The 7525-nt window shown below is 41.6% G+C and overlaps 1 protein-coding gene across 7 annotated transcripts in view; it reads left to right on the forward strand.

Moving 5' to 3' along the window:
• Positions 1 to 7525, forward strand: part of LOC138749191 (spermatogenesis-associated protein 22) — a 204905-nt gene that overhangs the window by 35895 nt on the left and 161485 nt on the right. The window contains exon 1 of one of the 7 annotated variants that reach the window (XM_069910269.1): positions 20 to 106. The exons of the other annotated variants lie outside the window; for them this stretch is intronic. The gene's annotated coding sequence lies outside the window, so the exon portion shown is untranslated. Of the gene's footprint in view, positions 1 to 19; positions 107 to 7525 lie in introns of those variants that run through there. 7 annotated transcript variants of the gene reach the window in all.

Below are 7525 nucleotides of genomic sequence, written 5' to 3' on the forward strand. Positions count from 1 at the left end.
TAATGGAACCTTGACCTTTACCACAATGCTGGAGCAACTCAGCAGGTCGGGTCAGTGTGCTTTATAAAGCAAAGATACATAACCAATGTTTCGAACCTTCATCAAGGTAAGAAAAAAATGTGTGCAGGCGCCTGAACATAATGGGGGGTGGGGGAGGAGGACACTCCCAAAGGCAGAAGGTAATAGGTGGATAAGGGAAGGAGGGCACACCAGTAGGCAAGGGGAGGAGGGGTGACTGTGAATGGAGAACTGGAGGAAAGAAGACATCAAATTCCCTTTTGTTATGCGCTAATATTCTCAGCCTTGGAAAAGCACAACATCCACAAGCATGAAATGTTTTGGAGGATGTAGAAAATAAATTGATTCAACAGCAATTTTACAATCAGTTTTACAGATAGAAACATTGTTTTTTGAAGTCATGAGGCTGGTTGAAGTCAGAGCAGCAAAAAGTTAAATTTTTCATTGGAAGATAATAAATCTGATACTCTGGCCAGAATCAAATTGCACAGTAACCACCATCTTCTGAATTAATGAACGGGTTGGGGGTAACTGGAGATAGTTAGAATCATCTTAAAATGAAATGTACAGGATGGGATCAAGTTGTAGATGGTGTTATTGTCATACCGAGCTACACAGTCATAGGTGTAAAGTGAGTAGAGCAAGGGGATAAGAGTACAGCCCTCTCGTGCTCCAGTACTGATAGAGATTGTGGAGAAGTTCTTGCCAATCTTCACTGATTATGGTCTGGAGGTGAGGAAATCCATGATCTAATTACACAGTGGGGTGTTAACTCCCAGGTCTTTGAGTTTGCTGATCAGTTGTGAGGGGATGATGGTGTTAAATGCCGAACTGTAGTTGATAAAGAGCATCTTGATGTATGCATCTTTGCTCTTCAGGTATTCCAAGGCTTTTTGTAAAACCTGTTACTACAATAGGCAAACTTGAATGTATCCATGCTCAGACAGGACCTGATATGCTTCAACACCAGCCTTTCAAAACACCATCACTTTGATGCAAATGCTACTGGTTGATGGTCATTAAGGCAGATTACTACACTCTTCATGGGCACTCTTCACCGGTATGATTGATGTTTTTTTAAAAAATAGATGGTCAACATGGCCTGCTGGAATGAGATATTGAAGATATCCATGAATACCTTGGTAAACTGGTCAGCTGATTGTTAGTACTCAGCCAGATACCCCATCCGGATTGGATGCTTTCCTCGGATCCGCTCTCCTGAAGACAGCAAGCACATCATCCTCAGATACGGACAGGATGGGATCATCAGAGGATGTGGGAGTGTGGAGGGGTGGCTCTTTGCTGTTACGGTCATCAAATCGGGTGTAGAAGGCATTGAGTTCCTCTGGGAGAGAAGCTTTGCCATCTTCTACTTTACCAGATTTGGTTTTGCAACAGGTTATGGCATTTAGGCCCTGCCACAGCTGTCAGGTGCCCCTTGATGTTTCCATTTTCATCTGGTATCCCCACTTTGCCTGGAAAATGGCTTTCTGTAAGTCATACTTGCTCCTGCTGTATTGATTTGACTCAAGGATACCATTCTTCAGCCTCTTGTGACCACCTACAAATTTGCTGACGATACCACGGCAGTGGGTTGTATAAAGGAAGGGGATGAGTCAGCGTACAGGAGGGAGATTGAAAACTTGGCTCGATGGTGCACCAGTAACCTTGCCCTCAATGTCATCAAAACTAAGGAGCTGTTTGTTGATTTCAGGAAGGGAAAACCAGAGGTTTAAAGTCCAGTGATTATTGGGAGATCAGAGGTGGAGAGGATGAACAAATTTAAGTTCTTGGGAATCACCATCTCAGAGGGTCTTCCCTGGACCCAACACACCAATGGCAACATGAAGAAAGCTCGTCAGCACCTCTACTTCCTCAAGAGTTTGCAGAGGTTTGGTATGACACAAGAAACCTTAGCAAATTTCTACAGAGGTGTGGTGGAAAGTGTGCTGACTGGCTGCGTCAAGGTCTGGTATGGAACACCAATGCCCCTGAGTGTAAAGCCCTGCAAAAGGTAGTGCACACAGCCCAGGACATCACAGGAAAACCCCTCCCCACTATGAAGTCCATCTACAGGGAATGCTACTGTCAGAGAGCAGCAGTGATCATCAAAGACCCACATCACCCAGCACACACTGTTCTCACTATTGCCATCAGGAAAGAGGTCATCAAAGATTTGTATCATCTGGTTCAGGAACAACTGCTACCCCTTGATCATCAGATGCCTAAACGACAAACTCAATCAGATACTCATTTAAGGACTCTTACTTTATCCTTTGTTGATTTTAAATTAAATTTTTAAAAATTTTAATTTTGTTCTTTCTGTATTGCAGTTTATTTAATTCATTATCTGTTTACAGTTCTTTGTTTGTTTACATGGGTTCGTTGTGCAGGGTTTATTTTTTGTACTACCAATGAGTAGTAATTTTGCTGCGTCTGCAGGAAAAAGGAATCTCAGGTTGTATGTGACAATAAATCTGAAGTTCACAAATGTGAAAAGCATGATTAAATCTGGGTTCAGCCAATTTATATGGAACATGTGAGAGTTGGAGATGGTATCAATGATCCCACTTGGGAGAGGTTGGAATGGCCAGAAAATTGACAAATCAATGAACAATTCACAAAAGGTGAAATTTATTGCAATCCAGTACTTCAAGGTAATTGACCAAATGCCATTTGGTAAACTCCTGCCACTTTTGAGTCATTTTAAAAAAAACTTTATTCACAATGAGTTATTCACAAAAGGAAAACATGCAGTCTCTTCCCACTCTTGGTTTTGTACCCATTCATTCCTGTCACTGAAGATTGTTACGTTAATTTCTATTTACACCATGACCACCACGGTGACATCTTGTCATTACCCTCCCTTCTGTTGCTTGAGGAGTTTCCCCTCAGATTCAATCCCTGGTAATGGAAGGACTCTGGACTATGATTCTTCCCCACAGCACCTTCGCGGTGACTGCGCCAAGCCTCAGTGCATCCCTCAGCATGTACTCCTGCAGCCTGAAATGTGCCAGTTGGCAGCATTCCCTCACCGACATATCCATGTACTGAAAGACCAACAAGTTTCAGGCAGACCAAAATGCATTTTTCACCAAATTGATGGTCTTCCAGCAGTTCTAGTTGTCTGACTGTGTGTGTCCCCGTTGTTAGGTCTGCTTTGTTCATGAATGAGTGAGACAAACACCAGGCTGAGTCGAAATCAGGGTTCTTTGTTCTTTATTACCGGATTGTAACACTTGCGACTAACCATGTTAGTCGGAGAATGCATTCTGCCGTTATCAGCAAAATGGTGATTTTTTATACCCTTGGATACATGCTTAGAACATCATCATATCATTACTTGTCCAATGACTAAAACTGTTGCTATCCTTTCCCTGCTAGCTTCCTGCCTCTCAATCCATCAATGTCTTTCTTATCTTGTAAGTACAAGGATGCATTCACATCTTGTTACAGCCCTGTACAGGGTAACTCCTTACACATTCCCATCTCATGATGTTTTACCTTACACCGTGAAGAGCCCTTAGATCAGAGGGGCTTCTTGTCACGCTGCTGCTGGGGATGAACTGTGACAAGGACCCTTGCATCCTTCTCCACACACTCTTAGTAAATTTGTATTCTGCAAAGAGAGGGGCAACTGTCTCCACTCCACTGCAGACATCTTGGGAATAACATAGGTTGTGGGGGATGTTCCGTTGTACAGGAAGGATCTGACTGAGAGGGCTCCTCTTTCTGCCATCCAGGTCAAGTCCTGGTGCTTATTTGTGAGTTCTAGCGATGAGACATTCCACCAGATGACGTGGACAGTCTGCTCCAGGAACCATCCCATCATGTCCTTGTCTCTCAATGTCTGCAGGACAAAGTGGTGTGGCAAGGTCCAGCTGACTGGGGTGTTACTCAACAAGTGGGCTAGGCACATCCTTCACAACACCTAGGACAGGTAGAACCTCAGCACATAGCAGAATGGTGCCCTTGTACTTTGGTCCTATGCACAGCCTGAAGCAGCAACACACAAAGGTGGCCATCAGGATGAGGGCCACGATGGGTACGCCCTTGCCCTTGTCGACTGGCAACCTTTCAGACCCTTTCCATCTTGGATCCTCACATGACCAGACTACTCTGGTGACCGGCATATGGAGGTGTGAGGAATGGGCCATACACCTGCGCCACTTACAACACCTTGCACCTGATGACCAAGTTCTTCTTCATCATTGAGAGGGAACATCACATGCACAGGCCCAATTTCTGGTGCAACTTTGTGATCCACTCCAATATTTGTTGGATGCCTTGACCCCTCCAAACCAGATCCCCATCCTCTTCAGGTAGTTGGATCTGCCTGTTAAGGGGATGGAAGACTGGTCAGACCAGTTACCGAAGAGCATTGTCTTGCTCTTCTGCTGGTTTACCGTGGCACCCAATGCTGCCTCAAAAAGGCCAGATATGTTGATCAGTCTGTAGACCAATCTTGTGTTTGAACAGAAGATGGTAACATCATTCATGTATGGGGAGGCCTTGATCTGAGTGCCTACACCTGCTGGCAATGTTACTCCTCTCATGCTCTCAATGAAGGGCTCCATGCAGCACACAAATAAAACTGGAGAGAGCAGGCAACCCTAACTGACTCCAGATGATAGGGAATCTGTTTCTTACCCACTGATTTGGACTCTGCTATGGATGACCATGTAGAGGAGTTTATTATGGATTCTGTCTCCAAAGCCCATTTTGGAGAGCACATTCATCATGAATGCGTGCAATATCTGGTCAAAAGCCTTCTCCTGGTCTAAGGTGCCATCATAGGTGATGGCAGCTCTGAGCAGCACGAGGTTGTCAAAGATTTTCCTGCCTGGCAGACTTGACTCAAATTGGCAATGGCCTTGGATAGGACTCTATAGTTAATCAGTCTCCAATCCCTAATATCCTCCTCCTCCTTCTGTTTGAAGATAAGGGTAATGATGCCCTTCCTCATAGAGTCTGACATGCTGCCTGCCAAGAGGACAGTGTTGTATACTTCCAGCGGATCTGGGCCCACCCAGTCCCACAGAGTCACGCACAACTCAGCTGGTAGGCCATCGCTTCCGGAAGTTTTACTTGATCAAAATGAACTGATGGAGTCTGTCAGCTCCCCCAGGATAATTGGCTGTTGTCTAAGACCTCAGTTTTAGAAGACAGGAAATTCTGGGAGGCCATTCTGTCTGTAGGTTTCGTGTTGTGCAGTTCAGCATAAAAGGATCTGCTGATCCTCTGTATGCCCTTGTGTAGATTTGCAATACAGTGAAGCTCCAGGCAGCTCGATTCAATGGTTGCATTGTCCCATTATTGCACACTTTCTTTAAAGTAAAGCATCTTTTTTTCTCTTCCCCATTCCTTGGAACTAAAAATTTAGACAACGATAATTGATGAAAGAGCAACATGCAAAATAGTTGAATTCACATTTCAAGCTAAATTAGTGTGATTTCAGACAAGCTAATAAATACGAATGAAAAAAAAAATCAGTTCCTTTTCATCGATAGACTTATCCAAGAATTGGTCACAAAGTGTGTACCAATGACACTTAAACTTAAATATATCACTGGTTCAAAGGAACCTGAAACAAAACAACATTGAAGACGATCACATTTTATTACCACTTCAATTTTAAACATTTTATTTAAATTAACTTTCATAGTATTAAACGACCAGAAAACACAATGGTGATTCAAAATGAAATCTATCAAAAATTAATTAATAAGCAAAAGAAATATTTCTGCTGACGTAATATTACATTTGCTAGAGTTCATGAAGAAATGAGCTGTTCAAAGAATTTGGTGCCATTTCTGCCCAGGAAGGCTCTATGACTGATTAAGAATTGCATAGTTAACCGGGGTACAGCAACGACTAAGCTTCTAAAACAAAAAATACACGGATTTCTCGATTTATAGACATTTCTAATGAGAAGAATGCCTGAACAATGATTGAATTTGAGTAAAAATATTAACCTTGAATTACAAGAAACACTGGCTTGAAAAATACCATTTAAATTTTGTTTTCTGACAGTTAAAAGTTTTTAATGTTAATTTTTTTTGCCCTGAGATTGGTTAAAAGATGAACTTCACATCACTTTCATTTGTAAAATGAATACCCCGTAGTACTGGCATTTTCCAAAATTACTATATTTAAATAACTTACCAATGAGTTAGAATTAAGTAAAAAGTTAGTTCGTATTGGTGGAATAAAAATACATGCTTTCAAAAATTAAAAAAATTACACTTTCAATTGTAAATGTGAAACACTGTTGCATCAAAAATCAGAACTGTATTTGAGTATAGAAACTAAAAGGCTACTGGGTATTCCTCCAGTGGTTGAGGGAAAAATTTGTACAGGTTGGTCTCAATACTCATTTCCAGCCCAGATCTCTGGACAGTTCTCAACTCAGCCAAATGAGGCTGCCTTTTCTATCTGAGTCTGCCATCTCCACAAAAGGAAAGCACCCCTTTCTCTGCTGGAATACAACTTCCAGCAGCGCTAGATTCTGTAGCCTCCAAATGAAATTAGAACATGGATCAAATGGGTGTAAAACTCGATGACTAGGCCACGACAATATCATTGCACATCGTGAATGGACAGGGAAATTTCAGTTGCGATCTGGAGGTTCTGACTCAGTTTAAAAAAATCCTCAAATTAAATTTAAAGAAACTTAGCAGGCCACAAACAATCCTTTCCTTTCTAGGGCATTGTGGATTCTTGCACCTTGATTTCCTGTGTGTGAGGAATGTAATGATTTCCAGTGCAGTTTCAGATAGATAAATACAAATTATAATGCCGAGTCCAGATACATAGTCCAACACCCTTCTGGGAAACAACCTTTAATTCAACAACCTTTTACCAGCCATTTGGGCAATACTTACTCCCCCCCCCACCCCCTTCTTCCTTTCATGTTTATCTTTTTTTACTCTTCTTACATGTCAATTTTTCTTAAATTGCAATTGGTAGGTTTTATGAATCTGGGACAATAAACTATTCGTTCATTAAAATTTTTCCTACTTAATGTTGTTCCCATCTCTGCAGAAAACTAGTCTTTCTATTTCCAACATATCCTTTGATATCCATTCAAGTGGTGTTCTGTGTTCAGTGATATGATGAATACTCAAGTCAAGTTACACCTTAAACAGATTCTCTGCTCATCTGGAGGTGGCCATGAATGGCTTGCTGCACAATATGATGCTCCATAATTATTAGATTCACTTCTCAGTAAGTGTAGGCTGGCAAATACATGGCAATCATTTGCATTTCTACTGATAGACTCGTAGGCAGAAAGCATGGATGATAAAATAGTCACCTTTCTGTTTCTAAGTTACATCAGAAGTATTGAAGACAACATTGATTTAAGTTCTGCTGTACACTCCATATATTCAAAAAGGAACCAGAAAATATCCCCAGGTTAACTCCATTAGTATCACACAAGATAATATTTTAAGAACATTACAGGGAAAGATGAAACAGTTTATTTCCTGGAGCGTAGAAAAATGAG

The sequence above is a fragment of the Narcine bancroftii genome, chromosome 14 (genome assembly GCF_036971445.1).
Source record: "Narcine bancroftii isolate sNarBan1 chromosome 14, sNarBan1.hap1, whole genome shotgun sequence".
In the NCBI taxonomy this organism is placed as follows: Eukaryota; Metazoa; Chordata; class Chondrichthyes; order Torpediniformes; family Narcinidae; genus Narcine; species Narcine bancroftii.